This window comes from Anolis sagrei, chromosome 4, assembly GCF_037176765.1.
Source record: "Anolis sagrei isolate rAnoSag1 chromosome 4, rAnoSag1.mat, whole genome shotgun sequence".
NCBI classification, from domain to species: Eukaryota; Metazoa; Chordata; class Lepidosauria; order Squamata; family Dactyloidae; genus Anolis; species Anolis sagrei.
In genome coordinates this window covers 61,262,356-61,288,774 of record NC_090024.1, presented here as the reverse complement: position 1 = coordinate 61,288,774, position 26,419 = coordinate 61,262,356, and positions in this window count along the sequence as shown.

The following is a 26,419-nucleotide window of genomic DNA, read 5'->3' as shown; positions in this document are numbered from 1 at the left end:
TGGCAGGCATCCTCAGAGGGTGAGGTCTGGAGCTGGGAAAAAAGGGGGTTTATATATCTGTGGAAAGACCAGGGTGAGACAAAAGGCTTTTGTAAGATGGGCTAGGTGTGAATCTTTTCAATTGACCACCTTGATTAGCATACAATGGGCTGACTGTGCCTGGAGCAAACTCTTAATGAAGGTGATTAGATGTCCCTGCCTGTTTTTCTCTCTGTTGTTTTAATTTTAGAATTTTTTAAAACTGGTAGCCAAATTTTGTTCATTTTCATGGTTTCTTCCTTTCTGTTGAAATTGTCCACATGTTTGTGGATTTCAATGGCTTCTCTGTGTAGCCTGACATGGTGGTTGTGAGAGTGGTCCAGCATTTTTGTGTTCTCAAATAAAATGCTGTGTCCAGGTTGGTTCATCAGGTGCTCTGCTATGGCTGATTTCTCTGGTTGGAGTAGTCTGCAGTGCCTTTCATGTTCCTGGATTCTTGTTTGGGCGCTGCGTTTGGTGGTCCCTATGTAGACTTGTCCACAGCTGCATGGTACACGGTAGACTCCTGCAGAGGTGAGAGGATCCCTCTTGTCCTTTGCTGAACGTAGCATTTGTTGAATTTTCTTGGTGGGTTTGTAGATTGTTTGTATGTTGTGTTTCCTCATCAGCTTCCCTATGCGGTCAGTGGTTCCCTTGATGTATGGCAGGGACACTTTTCCTCTGGGTGGATCTTCATCTTTACTCTTGTGGCTTGTTCTTGGTCTTGCAGCTCTTCTGATGTCTGAGGTGGAGTATCCATTGGCCTGTAGAGCCCAGTTGAGGTGGTTCAGTTCATCTTGGAGGAGGTGGGGTTCACAGATTCTTTTTGCACGGTCTGCCAAGGCTTTGATGGTGCTTCTTTTTTGACTTGGGTGATGGTTGGAGTTTTTATGTAGATATCTATCTGTGTGTGTGGGTTTTCTGTAGACGGTGTGACCCAATTGTTGATCTGGTTTGCGGATGACTAGGACATCTAGAAAAGGCAGTCTTCCTTCCTTTTCTTTTTCCATAGTGAACTGGATGTTTGGGTGGATGCTGTTAAGATGTTCCAGGAACCTGTTGAGTTCTTCTTCTCCATGGCTCCAAATGGTGAAAGTGTCATCCACATATCTGAACCATATAGTGGGCTTTTTGGTTGCTGTTTCAAGAGCTTGTTTTTCAAATTGTTCCATGTAGAAGTTAGCTATGACTGGGCTGAGAGGGCTCCCCATAGCTACTCCATCTTTCTGTTCGTAGAATTCATTGTCCCACTGAAAATAGCTGGTGGTGAGGCAATGGTGAAACAGCGCCGTGATGTCTTCTGGGAACCTCTGGTTGATGAGTGCCATGGTGTCTGCAACTGGGACCATGGTAAATAGAGACACCACATCGAAGCTGATCAGTTTGTCATTTGTATTTAGCTTGAGATTGCTGATTTTTTCAATGAAGTGGGCTGAGTCCTTGATGTAGTGTGTTGTGAGCCCAATGTGGCTTTGTAACTGTGCAGCAAGAAATTTGGCTAAGTCATATGTGGGGGACCCAATGGCACTCACGATTGGTCTGAGTGGGGTGGAGTCCTTGTGGATTTTGGGGAGTCCATAAAGCCTGGGTGGAAGGGCTTCCGATTTACATAGCTGCTGTCGTATGTCGAAGTTGATGGAGGAGTTTTTAATTAGAGTGTTGGTTTTTCTGGTTATTTTGGAAGTTGGGTCTTTCTTAAGTTTTCTGTATATGGTAGGGTCCAGGAGTTTTCTGATCTTCTCCTTGTATTGCTCTGTATGCATGATGACTGTGGCATTCCCCTTGTCTGCTGGCAGAATGAGGATATCAGGATCTGAATTTAGGTCTCGAATGGCTTCTCTTTCCTTCCTAGTAATGTTACTGGAGGGGAGTTTTGCCTTTTTCAGGATCCTTGCTGTTTCCGCTCGTACTTCTTCTGCTTCTTCCTCTGGTAGGCGGTAAATTGCTGATTCGACATTGGCAATGATGTTTTCTACTGGGATCCTGGTGGAGGTTACAGCAAAGTTTCCTCCTTTCGCTAGTATGGATACTTGGTCTTCAGAGAGTTGTCTGTCTGTCAGGTTGATGATGGTCCGTGATGTATCCAGTTCTGGTTTCGGCTGTTGCTTTTGTCGTTTGTGGAATTTTTGTTTTTGTCTGTTGGTGTGGACAACCATATTCTTCTCCATTTTCCTGTAAGTGAGATTGTCTATTTTGTCCCAGTCCTGGGAATTCATCTTCTGGCTGATATTGATATGCAGATGCAGCAGTTCCTTGTCTGTGTTTGCGAGTTCTTTGCGGATGGTGTGGATTCTCTCTCTTAAGAGGTTGCGTTCCAGGCGGTCATAGATCCGGTGAGCCTGTGGTGTTTTGAAAGTCCTTTTGGCTGCGAGAAATTGTGGGATGGTATCTATGTCTCTGCAGCGTAGAAGGAAAGTCAGGGAGCACAGTAGATGTGCTTTCCTGGTCCTTAGTTTCTCCAATTTCCGTGTGTCTTGGAACAGTTTCTCCCCGTAGAGATGTTCAATGTATTGTCGAAGGCTTTCATGGCCGGAATCACTCAGTTCTTGTGGGTTTTTTCGGGCTATATGGCCATGTTCTAGAGGCATTTCTCCTGACGTTTCGCCTGCATCTATGGCAGGCATCCTCAGAGGGTGAGGTCTGGAGCTGGGAAAAAAGGGGGTTTATATATCTGTGGAAAGACCAGGGTGAGACAAAAGGCTTTTGTAAGATGGGCTAGGTGTGAATCTTTTCAATTGACCACCTTGATTAGCATACAATGGGCTGACTGTGCCTGGAGCAAACTCTTAATGAAGGTGATTAGATGTCCCTGCCTGTTTTTCTCTCTGTTGTTTTAATTTTAGAATTTTTTTGGAGCCATGGAGAAGAAGAACTCAACAGGTTCCTGGAACATCTTAACAGCATCCACCCAAACATCCAGTTCACTATGGAAAAAGAAAAGGAAGGAAGACTGCCTTTTCTAGATGTCCTAGTCATCCGCAAACCAGATCAACAATTGGGTCACACCGTCTACAGAAAACCCACACACACAGATAGATATCTACATAAAAACTCCAACCATCACCCAAGTCAAAAAAGAAGCACCATCAAAGCCTTGGCAGACCGTGCAAAAAGAATCTGTGAACCCCACCTCCTCCAAGATGAACTGAACCACCTCAACTGGGCTCTACAGGCCAATGGATACTCCACCTCAGACATCAGAAGAGCTGCAAGACCAAGAACAAGCCACAAGAGTAAAGATGAAGATCCACCCAGAGGAAAAGTGTCCCTGCCATACATCAAGGGAACCACTGACCGCATAGGGAAGCTGATGAGGAAACACAACATACAAACAATCTACAAACCCACCAAGAAAATTCAACAAATGCTACGTTCAGCAAAGGACAAGAGGGATCCTCTCACCTCTGCAGGAGTCTACCGTGTACCATGCAGCTGTGGACAAGTCTACATAGGGACCACCAAACGCAGCGCCCAAACAAGAATCCAGGAACATGAAAGGCACTGCAGACTACTCCAACCAGAGAAATCAGCCATAGCAGAGCACCTGATGAACCAACCTGGACACAGCATTTTATTTGAGAACACAAAAATGCTGGACCACTCTCACAACCACCATGTCAGGCTACACAGAGAAGCCATTGAAATCCACAAACATGTGGACAATTTCAACAGAAAGGAAGAAACCATGAAAATGAACAAAATTTGGCTACCAGTTTTAAAAAATTCTAAAATTAAAACAACAGAGAGAAAAACAGGCAGGGACATCTAATCACCTTCATTAAGAGTTTGCTCCAGGCACAGTCAGCCCATTGTATGCTAATCAAGGTGGTCAATTGAAAAGATTCACACCTAGCCCATCTTACAAAAGCCTTTTGTCTCACCCTGGTCTTTCCACAGATATATAAACCCCCTTTTTTCCCAGCTCCAGACCTCACCCTCTGAGGATGCCTGCCATAGATGCAGGCGAAACGTCAGGAGAAATGCCTCTAGAACATGGCCATATAGCCCGAAAAAACCCACAAGAACTGAGTGATTCCGGCCATGAAAGCCTTCGACAATACAGAAATGTCTATGTTTGGAAAGCCTCTGCTGCTTATAAAGTGAGGGGTTCTTTGTTCATAACATGGGACGATACATAACATGGGACGATATAGCCACAGAGTTGTAACTACTATATATTATAGATGTACAGTTCCTATTGCAGGATCTTTTCATCTTCAAGTCCCAGAAATCCTAACAGCTTGTAAACAGGCTGGGATTTCTGGGAGTTGTAGGCCAAAACACCTGGGGACCCATGGGTTGAGGACCACTGTGCTAAAGATTGGAGAGAAAACTGTAATACTAGAGAATATTCAAATGGCCAAGCTAACAAATGGTATTAGGGGAGGAAATAATGAAGAATTTGTAAATAAATGGAGGCTGGCATTTGGCTATCTGGAAAGGAAAACAAAGGTAGATGTGAAAGTAACTACAAAAGGAATTGATTAAAATAAGATACAAAGGTTAGATATGAGATCCATATTGAGTGGTGTCAGAAGTCTTGGGTGATGGGTTCACAGGTGTGGGGTAAGGGAGGAAGGAGTTTGGTGAGAAGTTATAATTGTACATTCATTAATAGTTTGCATGTGATTTGCATTTGATTGCTGTATAACGTCTTGTTAACTTTTTCTTTTTATGTATGTTTTTTTCTTCACTTTTTTCATTTTCACAATAAAATACCAATTTATTCAAAATGAAAAAGCCCCAGAAGTGTGTATGTTTGGGAATCCTCTGCAGCTTACAAGGTGAGGGGTGTTTGTTTGTTTGTTTGTTTGTTTGTTTGTTTTGAGGGGGGATAACACTGAGAGATATAACCACAGAGATATAACTACGGTATATGATAGATGTACTGTTCCTAATGCAGGATCTTGACCAAGATTGTGGAGAAAAGAAATTTAAGTGTCATGCTTTCTACTTCCTTACTGCTGACATGTGATCAACATTCTCAGAATTGGACAATATCAGCTATGTGTTTAATAGTGCAAGTGGAATGCAATATACTTATAATACTCCCAAATTTTATGTTTGATCTATTTCTTTTTCTGTCCTCCATTCATTGCTATTGTTCTGTGCCTTGAAGTCATTTCTAAATTATATTGTCCCTATCATGGTGGTTTTTTGTTTTTGTTTTTGCTTTGTTTCTTGTTTGTTTGTTTTTTGTTTGTTTTGCACGACTTGTTCAGAGAGAATGTATCCTTACCTTTCTCTAAAACTGAAATAATTTGCCCAAGGTCACTCAATGGGTTTCCATAGCTGAGCAGAGATTCAGACCCTGGTCTCCAAGTGTCCTAATCCAACAGTCAAACCACAACACAATGCTGACTTTCCCCATCCAGGCATGTAGCCGGGGGGGGGGGGGGGGCTCGGGAGGCTTAACCCCCCCCCCCGAAATTTTCATGGTGGTTCACGAAAAGGCCTTACTGGTGCATTATTTAAACTGTTATGTTTATTCCTATCATGATCTGATCACCATACTCAATATATCCCATATGCATGGGGGTATTGGGGTAATGATACAAAAGGTTTGCTAGGCTAGACCCTCTTTCACTCAGACTCAGCCCCCCCCCGAAACTCAGCCCCCCCCCGAAACCCCCCCGAAAAAAAATTCAGCCCCCCCCCCCCCGAAACGAAATCCTGGCTACGGGCCTGTCCCCATCTATCCATATTTTTCCCAAACTGAAATGCAAGTTTTCAAAATAAGGAAAATTACAATAAGAACACATGTTCTAAACATATGAAAATAGAGATTAATTCAGTATTAAACTAACACCAAAATCAAAATCATTTAAAGTATTATTTTAAAGTAAAGAATAAAAGCAATAGAGCACCATGAAAGACCTTTCGTTATAAAAAATACTGCCAGAAGAAAAAGGAGGGGGGCATCATAGCTTCCCTAGGACTTAGAAAACTGTAATAGAAAGATTAATTTTTCTAGAATCTGTACTCTCCACAAAACAACTTCAACTAATGGTAGCTCTTCAAATACTCAATCGTCAAGACTGAGGGTTTATCTGCACTGGCTGCTTAATTTGGGGCTGATCTAGAGCAACAACACTCTGGACTGACCACACACTTGATGCCAAAACCTATGGCAACAGTGGGGCAGGAACACAGTGGCCAAGAATTATCCTGGAGCTCTATAGCTGTTGACAGGGTTGTTATTGGCCCAAACCATTGCTTTTTCACTATGATTATGAGCATTGGACTCAGTCGTGTTGTAAACACTGTGCCCAAAGTGCAGGACTGCTCTGGAATTTTGTCCAAACTATAGAGCATTCCCTAACCTTTCTTAGCATGGGGCTAAACTGGTTTAACCTGGTTCACTCTGCTCTAAGGACCTGAACATCATGTAGACATCTAGAGTGACCTCTCTGCCTCTGCAGGTTATTAGGACTAAGGTGATATTAGCAACAGATTTCACTATATACAAATACAATACAGGATTTAAATAAAATCCTTTAAATAAATTGTTAAATATAATCAGAAATCAGATTCATGGATTATATATCCAAGTTGTACCAGCCACGAACACTTCCTTTCATACTGCTGTTAGGAACACTGAAGTAAAAAAAAGTTGCTAACAAATACTTCATGCAAAATCAAGAGTCTGAATATTTTTCTCTGAATTGCAAAATACCTGAAAACATTGTGCAAAACCCAATAGACAATGTCTTGTTTATTCCTGACTTAGACTGCAATATGTTCAGTATGTCAAATTTGATTAAAATTGATTTCAAACACTTTTGAAATCAGAAAAGTGTGTAATTGCTGAAATAAATGTTGAGTTTACTCAGGAATTTGAAGATGATGTTGTCTCTGAATTAATTATTTCAGTTTAACAAACAAATGAAGTCCAGGCTCAGAAGAATGAGAATATTTTAATCTTTAGAGCAAGTATTGCACCTCATAATCCCTGTTGTTCAATTATATATCAGAACATTGTCATAGGTATACATGTAAATCTATAAGGCAATGACAATGCTACTACGTGCTGAAACATGCCAAAGAGAAGACAATTATGTCCTCGTTTTAACCAAGGAGTGAAATGCAAATCAGCATAGTGCTGGATCTCATATGCAGTGAAATATGTGGCCCATTTAATGTGCCCTCGCTTTGCAGAAACAAAAGACAATTTTTGAGGAAGTTTTCCAAAGTATTGTATCATATATAAAGTGAAAAGGGGACGTCAAGCCCAAGAGATGCTGCAGCAGTAAAGTGCCATGGTCAGCATCCTATGCCATGAAAGCTTTCATAGAGGATTAATGATAATTTCCATGGAAGATGTGTAAAATCCACTCTTGAGCAGGAGAGGAATCATGGGAGTTGTAGTTTTACAAAGTCTCCACTGACAAAGACTGTTCATATCTCATCAAATTACAATTCCCATTAATCCATAACATTGAACCATGGTAGTTCAAGTGGTATCATACTGTATTGATTCCACAGTGTAAATGCACCCTCGATGTTTATGTAAATATATCTGGGGAAAGGAGTTCTTTGTGATAACACCTTCCAAACACAAGAAATAAATTTTATCATACCTAGCTTTTACAATCCTAGGTTCCTGGCTTTAAAAGGAAGGAACTAGATTACAACAGAAAGAGAAACAAGGAGAAATAAAGAGACATAAAGATGATCTAACATTTTTTTCCAGCTTCTGTAAAGCATGTTGTTTTATATCTGCATGTGCAATGAAAAAATAACATCCCGGACCTAAGTTATTAATGGAATGTGCTAAAATCAACTTATTTATAATTTAGACTATAAATGGCTTTCATGAACTGGAGCAAGTGAGCAACACTTTGACACTAATTCCAAAGCTAGTGTGAAATGTACCTTTTAAACTGCTCTTGCTTTTTCCCCTCAGAATTATGCACTGTGAGCATATGGTTCTATTTCTGTTTTTCTTTTTAACATTATAAAATGTCATTTTTTTAAAAAATTAGGATATTAGCACAGAACCATGATAAATAAAATCCTGATAAAAGCATTATTATCTGTGATTATTTGTTTGTTGAATGTATGAATGTTAGGATATAGCTGAAAGTAAAAAAAAAAAACCTCTTGTACTCTGGTCTTATAATGCAGTTCAGAGTCGGGTTGTCCACAAAATGTCCACCACCAATGTATGCTGCAATGTGCATTCAGTCAGAAATTGTGTATTTAAATAAACTCACCAGAAATTCCAGTTAAAATTATAGAATTCACAACAGATGACCAATGTGTAGTTGATGTGCCGAAACCCAAGAACAAAATACAGTGTTTTTGAGGACACAGCTAATACTGAAGCATTTGAGGGAAGAAACTAGATACACAGCTCAGTCAGAAGAAGGTAAACAAACCTTCCCCCAGAGAGGGAAGCACAGTGTCCCATAAAAATGCTTGCTTTCTTTGTCCATTGTCATGCTTTCATCTAGCACTGATTTTCATTGGACAGGATTCTTCTTATCAGCACATCTTGCTGGATGAGATGGGGATGGGATCCTTGGATCAGATTGATCTGAAATCAACAGATCTTTGTGGCCATTATCCCAGCTTCCAGTTGGTTCCTGGGGTGCCTCGCAGCAAACCGGTTCTCTTTAATCAGCATCCTAACTTGGATTAAACAGCTGTGTAGAAAACGATTAACTTTTGTGTAAAGACACTATGCCTTGGCTTATGTCTCTTTCCTGTCTCTTTGTTCATTCATAGTGGGTGACAATTCAATCAAATTCACCCCAAGGCAACTAAATGGTAAGGTGATAATTACTGTTATTTAATCAATATCATGTTGGATTGAAGTATTGATTAAGTAATACTTTTTGAGAGAGAGAGAAACTCAAATTCTAGTGCTTCCATGAACTTCATGATTGCTTTCCTACCCTCCAGAATATGTTTTAGGAGTCTTCAGATCTGCAGTGAGAAGGGGAAATTACATTCCTCTTCCATTTGATTTATTTATTTATTTATTTATTTATTTATTTACCTTACTTATATACCGCTGTTCTCAGCCCGAAGGCGACTCACAGCAGTTCACAACAAATACGAACAGCAAAAATTCAGTGCTACAGTATAGAAACAGTTAACAACCTTACACATTACACAATTAATAAACAGTTACTACAATATCCATTCACTGTCGTCTCGTCATCAAAAACATGTTCCAGATTCGTCATCCATTGTTCCATTCCAGTGTTCATTAACCAATCACTGCACTAATTATTGGAACACCTGCTCAAACAGCCAGGTCTTCACTTTTTTGCAGAATACCATTAGAGATGGTGCTAGTCTAATGTCCGTAGGAAGGGCGTTCCACAGCCGAGGAGCCACCACCAAGAAGGCCCTATCTCTCGTCCCCGCCAGCCGAGCTTGAGAAGCAGGCGGGATTGAGAGCAGGGTCTCCCTGGAAGATCGGAAGCCAAGCATTAGCTACAAGGGAAAAGCAAGTGAATATTGAAAATATCATTGATGCACCAAAAGGTAAATATGTGTGGTAGAGGTGTGCAATTTGGACAAAAGGCATGCCATTTTGGGGTCCATTACCAGCTTACCCCTCATTCTGTTTATCAGGAAGTTATTTGAATGGGGAGGGTATTTGCCATTTTCATCTGGCAAAAATATGGCCCATTGGCTATAATGGGAAACTTTAAAAGGATCAATCCTCAGCCATTTTTTCTGTATGAAATCTACCTCATTTTTTAGACCCCATTTACAACTGCAGCCTGCCAGATTTCAAAATAATTCACGAATCTAGTATTTTTTTAGAATTGTTTTGAGTTTTAAACATAACTTTGTTAAAAATAAGGCAAACCGCAAGAGGGGGTTCTGAGAATTGTAGTTGCTGATTATATCCATTCTCAGCCAATCAGAGCCTTATACAAGGAAATTCAAGGTGCCTCTTGTCACAATGACATTAAAAGTGTGATTACAGTGCAACAACCAAGGTTTTTATTGACACTGCCAAGGTTTTTATTGGATGAGAAACAGATGGGGGGGGGGGGGGAAGAGTAACTTCAACTCCCATCATGATCTGAGAGGAAGCATGTTGCCTGCCCTATGCAAGTGCCGCTGGGAGAGTGGGTTCCCAGGTCTTATCGGGGATTCAGCTCTATTGAATACACTGGAGGATTACATTCCTTTTGAATAAGATTGCAGTGCAAGGCCAGAATCTTGTAGACACACCATTCTGACCCTTGGTTGTTGCACTGTAATCACACTTTTAATATCATTGTGACAAGAGGCACCCTGAATTTCCTTGTACAATACTTTGTCCCCAGTGGGCACAGGAAAATTGAGAATCCCAGGCACAATTATATTTCCTGGCCACTGACTAACTCCCAAGGTGTGCCCCACGTGATGTCCACATGTTCTTGTGCATGGAGTTCAAAGAAACAGCTTCTGCCCTGGTTCAGGGGACAATGACTGCTTCCCTCCACCTGGCTGAGCATAGGCAGTTGGAACCCAATGTACTCAGGCTGGAGCTGTGTATGCAAATAAATAGAAGAAAAAGAAGTAATTATGTTCCAATTTATCAATGCAGTTATTTCAGCAGATATTTGCACTCTACCTGCGTATCTTTTGGATTCATAGTTATAAGTGGGTAGTGAGGACTACTGGATTTAAGTTAGCATGGACTATATTTTTAGATCTTCCTCCCCTTCTGGATTTTAATACAGAATACAAGACTTTAAGACTGAGGTAGTTATGGGTTGATTGTACACTGCCCATTTGTCTAAATAATATTGATAACAATAGTTTCCAAGTATTCTACTGTTATTACATTACCCAGGCAGATAACTTTCCATATTTGCTTCTGTCATGATGGTACACACTTACATTAAAACAAAACCAGGATAAAGAAAGACTGGAATCTAAAGTAAGCAGACTGGATCATTCTACATACCAGCAATGCAAATCTGTGCCAGTCCTACTGAAATAAATTGGGAATACATAATGCAGTGGACTGTACCCATATTCTCTTAACTGCTGTTGTTGTTCATTCGTTCAGTCGTCTCCGACTCTTTGTGACCTCATGGACCTACTTATGAAAATTCTCATCAGAATGTTCAAGAAGACATAGATTTTTCTTTCTGCTATTTCATACCTTATTTGTCTTTCAGTATATATGCCAAGATTTATTTCAAGGTCCTATATTATTTTTTCATAACCATTAATTCCTCTAGTTTCCCTACAGTTGCATCTTTCCGAACAGCAACTACAAACAAATTAAGGATGCAATTCATATTTTCACTCATCAGATTTAAAGTAGTTTTCAATAGACTGATGTCTTCCTAACTGACTTGAATACTTTTAAATATAATAATAATACTTTATTTATATTCTGCCCTGTCTCCTCGAAGGGACTTAGGATGGATTCTAGCATATACAGACATAAAGGCAAACATTCAATGCCTAGAAACGACACACAGATACACAGATAGAAGTAAAGGCTTCCCCTTTTTAAGTGAGCAGTAATCTAAAAACTATATATTAAGAATTTCAGAGCTACAGTATATTGTGAGTGCCAACAAGAGAAATCCCACTGAATCCTTCCAAAACCACATTTTAGACATAATTAGTAAACATTACATTTTCAAAGGTAATAGCAACTACTATCACATTATTGTTAGAAATGCTGTTAACAGTCTTTTTAAACACACATACCTATTAAGGCCATAATAAAGTTACAAGTTACAGATAATGTTATTTGTAATGATTTGCTTCCAAGCTTATGGACATCCACACTTCCAGCCTTTGGATCTGTCAACCAATTCAAAGGTAAACAAGATGATCTTGTTTACAGTTATGAAAATTTGCAATCTTTAGCATGGTAGAAGAAGACAGCATTGACAATAGCTAACCCTCACAAGTGCTTGTGCTTTTAGTTTGCTTTTCACACGAATCCCCAAGGCCCCTCAAAGTACCTTTGCAGATTGTATTCTGAATCTTATTTCATCAGTTGTCTGCTGCGGATCCAGTCAAAACTGGCACTGTCAGGAGGGGGTTCATATTTTGCCTGCTAAGAGTCAGACACAAAAATACTTTAATTATATTGATTGTCAACCTTGCTGTCTTTGCATGACAGCTGTGGGGAGGATTCTACACCTGCCCTCTTTCTCTAACCTCCCAGATGTCCAACACATTGAAGCAGATTTGGAAGGCATGGAAATGTCTATCTTTTTCCAACATAAATTAACTGTCTTGAGAATCATGCAGAATAGATATCATATGCATAAAAAATAAACTCTCATATGTTAGGCTTCCATCGTATAAGAAATTCAAGATCTACTTTTTTCAATGAGATAATCACTTCTTCACTTTCTGAGACTTGCCACGTTTACTTCAGGGATAAGCAGCAGCAGATACTCACTGGTGCTTGGCGTGAAGGAACACTGTGACCAAACAAAAACATGCAAACCAAATGACGCATTCAAAACTTTCTGCTATGTATATTCAAGTAAAATTATGCAAACCTGTTAAGGATAGGGGTACATTAAGTGTATATATTTGAATACTTTCACATTGGGGTTCCCTACATACCCACTTCAGTGTTTTATCCATCAATTCATAAACTTGAATTTGACCTCACTTAAATCAATGGGATTTTATTTTACTGAAGAAATACAAGTAGGGATGAAATCAACCTTTTCATTCTATGGGTATTTTTAATATTTTGTTTTCAACTTTTAACTGTTTTGAGTCCTGATTTCAGAAAGACCCACAGTGGCACAGCAGGTTAAACCACCAGCTGCAAAAAATCATAATGTGGCGGTTCAAAGCCACAGGTTAGGTGAGTTCCCACCAGCAGCCCTAGCTACTCCTTTCCTAACAGTTTGAAAACAATAATGTGAGTAGATAAATAGGTACTCCTTTGGCGGGGAGGTAAAAAGGTGCCCCTGAAGACACGTCGGCAATTCGATCAGGAAGGCATCCACAGACAACAGGCTCCTTGGCATGGAAAAATGAAACAACAGCATCTCCCCATGGCTGGAGTCGAGCACAGCCTCCAGATGCCAGAGATGAAAAAAGAGGGAAGCCTTGCCTTTGTCTATGTACTGTCTGTCTATGTTATTAATTGTATAACAGCATTGAATGTTTGCCACATATATTCTGTAATCTGTTCTGAATCCCCTTGGGGAGATAGAGTGAAAAATAAATAAAGATTATTATTATTATTATTATTATTATTATTATTATTATTATTATTATTCATATATAAGAGCTTGCAGGAGAACAGTGAACTATTGCCTGTAAATCTATCTCCAAATGGAACTGGGAAAAGTAATTTAAGGTGGGATTTTCGCCAACAAAAGCATTTATCAACTACGAGGTACTTCTACACTACAATGATAGCAACTTGAGGTTGTTTTAATATAGCTCCATACTAAGCAATGTAATATAGAGGGGTGCTTAGCATTTTCTCCTAGAAATACTGGTGCACTCCTGAACTTCAGTTGACAAAATACCATGATTTCATCCTCTGACCTTCTTCTTCCAATTAGTTTGGAGACTATAGTGCAGGAGTAGATAAGAACCACCCCTAGGATAACATTCTAGATATGAAGCTAAACTACAAATCCCATTATTCCAATGAAAGTAGTTTCAAATTGATATCACAATGTCGTGTTCATCTCAGTGGTGTCCATGTTCTGTATAAGAATGTGGGGTTTCGTGACAACCTTTGGTCATGGTTTCGCATGTTACACTATAAAACACTTCACTGTATGTGCATGTGTGTACATACACATGTGTATATATGTATTTCCTTTGTAGCTACTTTGACCAAACTCAATCAATCTAAATGAGATAAAAAAAAATATAGCACCATATGAAGAATTTTTTGTTTTCTCACACGTAGTTCTTTTCATTAGGCCTATTGGTCATACCGGCTAATGAATTATGGGTATCATAAACAAAAAGAGTATCTTTTTCATGCTTTAATTATGGATAATATTTCATCAACATCCAGGTGAACAGAGGAGGATGCAAGTTGCTATTAACAGGATCAGGAGTCCAGTATACTGAGACTTTTACCTCCTTTTATGTGAGCTCAGAGCCATGTCATTCTTTCTCACCTCTTTAGCAGCTCAGGACACTTGTTATTCAATTTGCTTGTTCAATTTTTTCCTGGAGGTAACAGGTAGCTTAGGTGTTAATTATCTTGTTTGTTCAGGCTTTTCAAAAGGCCATCTTAGGACCTTGACAGCCTGACCCTTTCCTCACTCGAAAGACCAAATTACATCCCCATGTCATATTGTGCTAAAGCTAGCTATGTCTTGTTCCTAGATAGAAGAGTGAAGCAATTTACAGCTTGCTCATGTTGAACATGGTTTATAATCAGGAGTGAAAAATGCCATTGCTCTCTGACTTCACTTGCAACAATGCAATCAATATTTCTAGCTGAAAAGGGCCAAGAGGTTAATAAGCAATTTTAAAAAGACAAGAGCTAAACGAAATTCAGATAGCTTTTGGGAAGAGAGGATATGTACATATTTATAGGTGTTAGCTTATAGAATTATTTTTCGACTGACAACATATCTGAAGGCAATATTTCTCATCTTGCAAATGTTGGTTGACCAAGCCTAAACACTTTTCAGGGTCACTCATAAAGAGCCTGAAAAGATATTAGCATTGGAGAATTGATCTGTAATTGTTTTCACATTTACAGAGGCACCTACATTTAATTGCATTATATAAAATAAAATTATAAAAAAGGCCTTTGAAAACAGTTATGTATGTGTGTTCCTTTTCCATTACTCTTTTAAAAGCAAATGCACGTTTACCAGACAAACTTCAAAATATTTGCTCAGATTGGCTGTTTTTGATCTGCATCCTCTCTCTAATGAGGTGGTAAGCTTTCTAAATATTGTGCATCCAAGATATTGGGATTTGTTCAATAGTTTTAAATAAAACAATTTTCCCACATGAGGTTTTTTCTTTTTGTACTTTTACTACATATTTTACAGTGCACCCCCATTCTGAGAGATATAGTACTAAAAAAATATTTTAAGAACTTAAAGGGGTCCTCCCTTCCACACACCTCTATATTGTGGTAATAAATAGAATTCTGTGGTATTCTACCATTCTACATTTCTGGTCTGATACAGTTTTTAGTTTCAATTCATGTGTCAACTAATCTTGTGCTTTTGTATAGAATTGCTATTCATTTTTGTTTGTTTCATTCGCATGGCCCCATTTTCGTTTTTGAGTGCTGCTTCCAAAAATTGAGCTTTTCTGAATGGGCTGTTTCATTCTTTCACCCCAATGAATGAAATTTTTCATCCCATTGGCCAACATGGGAGGTCTTCCCACACTCCTCTTCTCCTCAGTTTTAGGACTAGAGGATCTCACCATTTCACTGATCCTCAGGCTCTCTCCAGCATTCATTTGAGTTGTTAGAGTTGGTGGGCTAAACCCGTCTCTGAATCTGGATAGGCAAAATGCAATCTGTGGCTCATTTATGAAGTTTTTGCAGCCTCTGGCTCTTTTTGGGGCCCCATTGTCTTTTTAAATGGATAGCAAGGGCCCCCTGTATGTTTCAACACACAGCAACTTGGAAAGATACTCTCTTTAAGAAAGTGTGTGTATGGCCTGCAGGCCTAAAGTGCCAAGGCTTGCAGCTGATAGCTGAGTGCCTACTAAGAGGCGCTCTACATTCTGCTTGCAGCCAAGCACTGAGCACCAAGCGGAGTGCAGAGTGCCTCTTAATAGGCACTGGAGAGAGCTTAGGGATCAGTGAAATGGTGAGACATGAAATAAATGGATGACACAAATACTGGGCCCATGACTAGTGCCAACTAATCTAGCACAGTTTTATCAATTTAGTCACCTTTATATGGCAGACAGAAATCTGACTGCTCTGTATATTCTCCATAAAATTGTGAATCCCTACATTAGAGCTTCCCAAACTGTGTACCACGACACGTTACTGTGTTCGCTGCAGTGTGGAGGTGTGGTGCATGACTGTAATAGGAAACCTCAGCGTCTATGTGAAATAAGCAGTAAGTCATATATTTTTAAATATAAATAAAAGGGTTTCATGAAAGGGTTTCATGTGTTCCCATTCATTTCCTGATTACAACTTATGTATGTGTTTGTGCCTCTTATAAAGGGTTGATTTAACCAACAGTTTGCCTGTAAAACATTTTACTGTGTTGCATAATGATGCATGTATAAGACATGTGTCACCAACAAGAAATGTTTGGAAATCTCTGCCATACATTATTTACTTAGAGTTGTGTTTACGCCTGCAGATAGAGGGGCAACTAAGCCTCAAGGAGGGAATTCCACAATTACAAAAGAGCATGAAGCAGCAATATGAGACACAGAACAAACCAATGCTAAAGATATATAGTATCATTCCCCACAATTTGGCAATGTCACAACCCTATCACTATAAAACTAACTTTAAATTTACACAAAAACTGTGAAGTCAATCCCTATAAAACTTGTAATGTACTGTAGTTATTTCTTCACTGCTGGGATGGAAATTCATTGCAAACAACTAGCTATTTGTAACTATTTACCTCCATGTTATCAAATTGAGGTTGCTAATGTGTATTTTGGATTTTTTGGTTCTTGGTGTCATGAAATTCACAGGAACAATTCACATCTTGAGCCCCCTCAGAATATGGTACATCCTTAAAAATGATTAATATGCCCAAACAATTACAGAAGAACACTAGGAGTATTTCCTAATACAGAATTAGTGCCTCCCCCCTCCCCCCTCCCTTCCTTGTTCTCTAAACTGATACTTTGCAAGAGCCATAACAAGTAAACCAACCTTCAGGATAAGTCAAAGGGCCAACTCTACCATCAGGCAGATTTAATTTGTTTGATGTTCAAGCCATCTCCTTGGACGTTTTAATTAGCAGTTGACTTTCTTCCAGTGCAAACAGCCAACAGAGGAAAGGAAATGTTGAAAGAAGTACATTCTTGAAAATATTACCAGTCATTATATCCCTCTTATCTAGTACCGAATTTTCTTTCACACTCAAAGTGCTTAGCAGAGGTGGTCTAAGATACATAACTGAAAAAATAAGAAAAGCACCAAACCCTAATATTAAAGTGTACTTATCTTAGACACTGCTTGCCAGTATATTTGCTATCTATTATGTGTCAAATCTTATGATTAATTAAACTCTTTAGGTTGTGTATAAAAGGAAAATAAATAATTGGCATGATGAATATGTTTCAGTCCAAAAATATCCTATTATATATTCAGACAGTTTATCTGCCTGAGCGTATCTTTCTCTACGAACCACCAAGGATGCTAAGATCAGCTGGGGTGGCCCTACTTTCCCTCCCACCATCTTCACAGGCACGGCTGATGGGGACGAGAAACAAGGCTTTCTCTGTGGTGGCTCTTCAGCTGTGGAATGTCAGATCTCGTTTGTAATTGACAACACAGTGCCAGATTTAAAGTTATTCAAGGAATCAACAAATGCATTACTATACTATTGTGCAATGAAAACATTATACAGAAAATTGAGAACAAGTGACAGTACAGTGGTGCATATTGTTCATAACTGTGATGGCCATAGAAATGGTTAGTGTGTAAGAGGCTTTTGGCTAATAATACTGGCTTTTAGACACTTAGTTCATATTGGATATAACAGCCATTGCTGAAAAATTCATTATCTGTCTTAAAGATATAAGTACTGTTAGGTGACATCTGTGTAAATGTAGGACTTCACACCCAATTCCTGAACACAATTATTCTGCAGGTTTTGTACAGAAGAAGGATTGCATTCCTTGAGTTTTATTGCATTCAACCCAGCTCCAGTCTCCATGCAGTAGAGGTTCCTCAGCTCAGAATTACACTATTTAGCCTGTATTGCACCACCTGACATCTGTCAGGAAGTAGCAGCCAATAATGAAAGGACCAAGGCATTGACATCTCCGGCCCATCCTCTGTTCAGATATCAGCCAGCACGCCAACTTTTTAAATCAAGAAATAGCTTCCTAAGATCTACAGAGATATTCGCAGGAACACTTCAGCAAGCAAGAGTCCAAAAGTGGTAGGTGAAACCCAGAGCCTCAATCAGTGGCTGAGACCAAATGAGAAACTCTCTCTTGGGCACACAGAAGGCTGGGCAACATGGAAGGTGCTGAATAGACTATGCTCTGGCACCTTGAGATGCAGGGCCAATCTTAAGAAATGTGGCTATGAAGTTGAGGCCACGACATGTGAGTGTAGAGAAGAGCAAACCACAAACCATCCATTACAATGCAGCCTGAGCCCCGCCATATGCACAATGGAGGACCTTCTGATAGTGACACCAGAGGCACTCCAAGTGGCCAGCTTCTGGTCAAAGGAAATTTAGTATAATACCAAGTTTTTAGCTTAGTTTGTGTTTTTTTATACATTATAACAGTATTCTCAATTTGCTTCTGACACGATAAATAAAAAAAATAAAAATGCTTATAATCTGAAGAGTTCATCCTCTCATATCCTCCAAGATGCAGCTAGTGTAACTTTGGTTCACTGGACTGGGAAAATATGCATAGCTTGGGTCCCTCCAATGGTGCTTATATGCATTAATGTGCTCACAAAAATTCCTGTGGCGCCTTGTAAGCTTCCTGCATCGAATAGTTGTTCTTTTAAAATTAAAATATTGTTACTGTTGGCAGAAAGTTAACTAGGAAGATGGCATGGTATAAAGCAATGAACTGGCCTTTTATTTGCCTGAACATCCTAGGCGTATTCTTTGAAAACAACAATGGCATCTAGAACTCTTCATTTGAAACACGCCTGCCATGCAACAAAATGAACCAGATCAAATGGAGATGAAGCAGAGTATCTGGAATGTTTGAGATGCTACAAGCAACACCTAGAGAGACAAATAACACCTTAGATATAATATCTATATTGTGAGGGAGATAATAATCATTTGTAATTACAGTAGAGTCTCGCTTATTCAACATAAACAGACCAGCAGAATGTTGGATAAGCAAAAATGTTGGATAATAAGGAAGGATCAAGGAAAAGCCTATTAAACATCAAATTATATTATAATTTTATAAATTAAGCACCAAAACATCATGTTTTACATCAAATTGACAGAAAAAGCATTTCAATACATGGTAATATTATGTAGTAATTACTATATTTACGAATTTAGCACCAAAACATCACAATGTATTGAAACAGCTGTGGATCTGGGCAGAAGGCAGACAGTGTTGGATAACGCAGAACGTTGGATAAGTGAGACTCTATGTAACAAGAATAGGATCAAACATTTAATTGGATTAAGGAGCACTGCCCACTTGTTTGTTTAATATTCTTAGAGGCCTGATTCCATTAACAGACATAGTTTTTGGGTCATTTTTTTCTTTGCCTAGGTTCTAGGTTGTTTTCCAGATCAGGCGTGAGTATCAAATTTAAATGTGAAGCCATGTGCACAGGCTTTAGCCACAATGTCTCATTTTTTTGTCCCAGGAAGTTCACATGTGGAATATCAGATGTTATGAGCAAATTCAACTGACTCTACTTAGGAATTCCCCCACATTTTTGAAATGTTCTTTTGCATAAAGGTCCAAGACCGCATGAGGTAACACCAGTATGAATTGGGATGCCCACATGCAATATGAACTCCTCAACAAGGATCTGGGTGTTGATACAGCATAGATACAATTAGAAATTTGCTCATGAATCATAGAATCAGAAAAGATGTTAGCTGTAGATGAGCACAATTTGCATAAGCAATATTGACATATGCATATATTATTTTCATTCTGAATATTTAGTTAGTATCTACTGCACTCTCCACACTAATTCTGTACTAGCTATTTACACAGCTCACTGGCGCTAACACTATAGTTATTCTCAAAAGCCTATTAACAGCCCTCCTTGCAACAGTTTCCTCTGGAAAAAGAACCAGCAATAAATGAGAACTCTTCTTTTTATTTCTGCCAATTAGGAAAAGTATGCAAAATGAAGAAGCATACTAATTCACTTGTTCAGTGATCCCACGCAAATGGTCCAAACCCTTACTATTACCTCCGTTAGGCATTCCTATAAAAGGCACTGTGAAGCTAAGAAAAGTAATTTTCAGTAAGAGTCAAAGAACAAAATGTTGAAGTTAAAAGGATATTCCAGGCCCAAATATATAAGAAATGGGATACGCTCCATATATCAAGTGAACATTGACCCTCCTATCTATTTTAAGGTGTCTTGAGCCAATCCAAGATTCTCAGAAGGTACACAAATTGGTGATGGAGAAAGTGAGGGGAGAAACAGAAGAAATCACAAACTGGTTTTTTTTCGTGTCAGGAGCGACTTGAGAAACTGCAAGTCGCTTCTGGAGTGAGAGAATTGGCCATGTGCAAGGATGTTACCCAGGGAACGCCCTGATGTTTTTGATGTTTTACCATCCTTGGGGGATGTTTCTCTCATGTCCTTGCATGGGGAGCTGGAGCTGACAGAGGGAGCTCAATCCACGCTCCTCCTGATTCGAACCTCCAACCTTTGGTCTTCAGTCCTGCTGGCACAAGGGTTTAACCCATTGAGCCACCGGGAGCTCACAATCACAAACTGAAATAAGTCTTTGAAAATTGTGCAGTTTTTGAAGATTTTATCACAATGAGGAGGAAAATCTTACCATCAAGAAGTAAAAATATAAATAATTGTATCATTAGTAGCATATAGTGAGCAGTATCAATACTGAACTATCTCTATCAATGAAATGTTACTTTTTTCCCTGTTTTCAATTCAAAAATTCAACAAATAGCCCAAATAAAAACAACACATAAACTTAAATATCAGTGAATAACAATTACATAACTAACTGCATTATTTCTCTCACCAACATACACTTCTACTCTACTTGTAAGACTAAAACACAAGTGTATATACATAAATTAGTTTCAAAAGAGAATTTCCTGCTTCCTTTTCCTCAGTTTCACTATAGTTTAACATTGTCTTCCACCTTACATCCAGCAAGGTTTTTTTTTACTTCTGCTTGTTTATACATTAACAAATGAATAGCTCAACAGTGTATATTTTCAAACTGATGCATGAAATCTTTTTCTCTCCCTCAGACATATATTCCTAGAAAGATTTCCATCCTTCTAAAAATGTGTGTAGTGATTTATCCTTCAAAACTTGTCCATTTCTGTTAGCTCCAAGATCGTCACTGCCCAGTTTTCTACAGTTAGTATTTTTATCTTTTTCCATTATTGAGTATTTAGAATTCTTGCCACTGTTGACATGTACTGCATTACTACAAAATATAGGCTATTTCTACAAAAATTGCACTGGAGATATTTTCATTTCCTTTTTAACAAGTATTGCATCTGTTGAATGTAGCTGTAGTCCATAAGAATTCCACCAAAAGTAAATAGAAACTTAGCCTAACAAATATTATCTGACATAGTTTTCATGGACTACAGTCTGTTTTATCAATAAAGTATATGCCAATATGTGTGCATAGATAATTCACTATTCTATTCAGTGAAATCCATTTTGTTATGAAATGTGAAGAGATAGTAGTGATTTTCTCAAGCAGACCAATCAAAGTGGCAAAGGAGAAACTGATCAGCAATCATGTCTGTCACATACATAAAGCTTAGCAGAGATATGTAGAATTAAGTCTAGTCTTTTTTGTAAATATATAAAAGTACATTTACGTACTTAAAATTTATTTCTGAATAATCCAACAAAAAAACAGAGAGAGGAGAAAAAATGGCTCCACCTCAGCATGATGTAAGATGAAAATGAGTGTGGAAAAAATAACAACCTGAAAGTCACCTAACATGTAAATTAGCAATTTGTATAGGTATTGCAATGGTTGACAACTCTAATACATTCATCCCTTTAGATTTCTTATCTTTGGGTCCTAGTTTCATAAGGATAAAGATCATTGTCTCTCAGAATATGAGATTCATAAAATGAATAATTTACTATAATGCATTTCCATATTAATAACACATTTCACAAACACTAACAGTGTATTAAAATACTTAATATAAATTTAGTAGCTTGTCACACCATAAATTACATCTTTTAAAAAAAAATCATGGATCTTTTCTAAATTTATACCTGTGATTTATAACTTTTATTACATTTTTAATTACTACACTGAAAATCTCATCTGGTAATTACGAGTATCTACATTTCGTCTTCTTCAAGTAAAAGTGATACACTGATACCATTGCCTTTAGGTTAATATTGTAAACACATTTTAGGGATTTGCTCAGTCTGCTAGTGAACACATGCAGTTAAAACCACAGACCCATTTCTTGTAAATACTTTTACAAATTATACTCACCCATACTTCATCACATAATAGTCACCATTGTATAATAGTCACATACTCCTTTTTGGAGTATGTGACTTCAGTTGCGGTTTCATGTGTTTTTTAGGATTCTTCACATATTAGTTGCACCCTTGGTTCATCAGTGTGACTATTATGAGAAGAACCTTGGCTGCCAGCTGCTATGGAGCCTCTGTAGCTCAAAAAGGAAAGGTTGGCAGGGCGCGAATTTGCCTGTTTGTTAGCCTCCTGCCGAGAGGCTAACCCACCAAATCCCCTCTCCCCTCTGAGCTACAGAGGCAGCCTTGTATAGCTTTGAAGGGAGAAGTGTGAACTCAGGGTGCAACTATAATGCAAGGAATCCTAAAATACCAAAACCGAGACCCAAAAAAGAGAGGTGCAACTATTATGCGATTCTGACTATTATGTGATGAAATATGGTAAGTCAATTTAAACAGTGGCACAAAATTTACAGTCCAGAAAAGTAAAAGGTGATAGAAATATAGAGTTAAAATCCTGGCTGCAGCTGATTAGCAGCTTGCATATAGGGATAGAAAGAATTGTTGTAAGAATTAGTACAAATAAATAGAACATAACAAAAAGAAAAAAAGAAAATAACTCTTCCACATGATCACAGGACTCTAAGGGAAATTTAACTCAACAGTAAAGATATTAGGCAATCAACATGGAAACTCATTACATAGCCAGAACAAAATCCTTTAGATAACTTCTATCCATTCATTTTTGTATTTTTTTTCCATCTTAATTTGTAAGTATTCTTATCTGAGTTTATTTTAATGTTCATAAGATGTCTTTAATACCAGTTTTGTGCAGGGGAGCAGGATCATAGTTAATAAATAACCACAATAATAACAAAGTCAGCACAGTAATAAGGGCCGCAAGCACAGTAATGGAAATGAAGCACAGTATTTGTTTATGTATTATGTATTTATTTCAAAAATAGGATTAGTCTGAAACACTTGTGAAATTTATTGAAAAAAATCAGTACTTTTGCTTGTTAACACAATTTTATTTCACCTTACCAACTGAACTACTGGCAGAACCTGAAACTTTGCTTTTTGCTACTGCACATACATTTGCAAGGCATACTTAGTTCCCAAAGCTTCTGTACTGGGCTTTTCAAAAGAATGTTCAAATGCCATTCCCATTCGGCATAAAGGGACTACAAAGATACTATCATCAGACTAGTGGGTTCTAACAATGCTTTTTGCTAAGACCACTGTTGAATCAGAGGCCAGAGCCCTGTCAGGAATTTGGACTGCTGTGACAAAGAAGACAGCACAAAGTGTAAAAGATGAAGGACTGCAGACTCATCTTTACTAACATATCTTCCTCCCTGTCATTTACTGAGAGTTTTATAGCGGATTTTTCCCAGCCAAGCTGCCTGTAGAGTCCAGTGAATGCACATAGAAGATTGGATTTTTTTCAAGCTGAGTTCACAATTCAGTCACCTGTGCTCCATGAGATCTCTATTGTATTGTTAAGTTCTAAAGCAGAATTGGAAAATGGAGTGGACTTCTAAATATGGATATCAACCCCTATCTGCATAACCAGTTGTGAAATAATAGAAATGTAAATCTTCCGTTGTCTTGTCCTTGCATACAAGGAGGAGGAGGAAAAAATAGAAAATTATTTTCAACAAACCAGAAGACAAAGTATTTATTTTCCACAAACCAGAAGAAGTGAAAAAAATGTAAAAGCAAGGGTTCAAATTACATGCAATTATATAATTGTAAGACATGACTACTTTGTTACATATATTTCTAAAGTTTAGAAGCAATGAATGGTTGTCTCTGCCTTTTAAAACCAGTTACCTTGTACTATTCTATGTATGTATGTATTTGTTTGTTTATTTGCTGTATTTATTTATACTTCACCCTTCTCACCCCGAAGGGAACTGAGAATGGCTTTACAATAGGCAACAATTCGATGCCATATCGAACAGATATAATAAAATAAATGTATACATTAAAAACCTAAAAATAAAAAGCAATATAAACACTAAAACCCATTAATTAAAACCATACAATCTAAAATCGTAGTCAAAGCCATTCCAGTCGTTATTGCACATATTCCATCTTCATTTATTGCACTGCACTACTGGCCAAAGACTTGGTCCCAGAGCCATGTTTTTACTTTCTTTCTGAAGGTCAGGAGGGAGGGAGCTGACCTGATTTCACTGGGGAGGGAGTTCCATAGCTGAGGGGCCTCGTCCCTCATCCCCACCAACCACACCTGTGAATGAGATGGGACTGAGGGCAGGGCCTCCCCAGATGATCTTAACTTCCAAGATGGTTCATAGAGAGAGATGCATTTGGACAGATAAGCTGGGCCAGAACCATTTAGGGCTTTATAGGCTAAAGCCAGCACTTTGAATTGTGCTCGGTAACAGATGGGCAGTCAGTGCAGCTGATGTAACAGGGGCCTTGTACGCTGCTCTAGTGAGGAATCTGGCTGCTGCCCATTGAACCAAACAGTCTTCATAGGCAACCCTATGTAGAGCATGTTGCAGTAATCTATTCGGGATGTAACAAGAGCATGGACCACCGTGGCCATGTAGGTTGTAATTTGAGACTTTGACAAGGACACAGAAACATTACTCATCTCTTTCTTGCCTGGAATGAGAAACTTATCAATACCTTGAAATGCAGAGAGTATCTGGATGACCACATCTTTTAGCATCTAAATACTACTCAGAATATTCTTTTCAGGACTGCAGTTTCAATCATTGTTCAGTGCGTAGAAGGGGAGCTGGGGACAAGATGGCATGTTGGGATATATTGCCTACAGAAGCTTTTGTCTTGTGATCTTGCTACATATATCCAAAGTTCTTTAGGTCAAACCTGGGGGAATGTTTTCAGTCAAAATCCACCTTTTCCTAGAGTAAAAGTTTAGAGGAGGCTGCATGTTATCTGTGGGAAGAGATGAAATACTCCCTCCTTGTTCCATCCCATTCTGTCTGATTCTTCTCTAACCCACTTCTGCACTGACCAACAGATTATCTGTTGTAGTTTATTTGTTCAGTCACTTCCGACTCTTCGTGACCTCATGGACCAGCCCATGCCAGAGTTCCCTGTCGATCATTGCCACCCCCAGCTCCTTCAAGGTCAAGCCAGTCACTTCAAAGATAACATCCATCCATCTTGCCCTTGATAACAGATTATCTAAAGATAACAGATTATCTAAAGAATCTTCTAAAGAATCTTCATGCTTTCTGGTTGTTTGCTGAAGGTGTCTGGATATAAATTGAGGGCCATGTGGATTAAAAATCGTCCATTTCTGTTTTAGGTCTTTTGATGAATGGTGTTTCTCATGTTAAAAATCTCACAACAGAAAATTGAGTTGAGTTAACAATAGATCAGAAAAATCAAAGATATTAGTTATGTCAACAAGGTCTGCTCTAGAGTATTGATTACTCCCAGTGGCTTCAAATTATCACTAATTGCTTTGAGAAAAGAGGTGCTAATGGCTTGTTCCTGCCATTGACTTGACAGCAATGAAGTCAGTATGGTATTTCACATCCAAAAAGTAAGTTATCCCTCTGTGCTGCTTTCAAAACTTTTTTTAAATGAAAGTAAAAAAAACACAGTGTTTTCTTTAAATAGACTTCGATTTTCTCACATCCAAGCCCTAAATAAATTTCACTGGCTGCAAGTTTCCCTGAAAATGCTTTAATATATCTTCAAACGCACTTGGGTCAAGCATGTAACCCCATTGATAGAGTGATGCTTAACAGAAACTAAATTTTATCTCATAACATCAACTGAATTTGACAATATAAAAATAATAAAAATGACTTTACCCAGAACCTGAATTTTTATTAATTCCAAAAAGCATTAAGGTATGCCTATCTGAGGAACACACAGCTGTAGATAAAGAAAATATAAGAAAGATTTTTTTTTACCTTTATATTAGGAGATCAAATAAAATTCAGGCACAAAAGGTGCCAGAGGTTGCAGTAGTAGCAAATCAATGTCAAGTATTAAGGTATAATTACATGAGTCAAAACTGGTTTAACAGTTAGAGGTAAAGATATCCCAGATTCAATTGTAGTCAGTTTCAGAATTCTCTTTCCTGGTGCTCCCTATTATAGTAGAAAACTACAT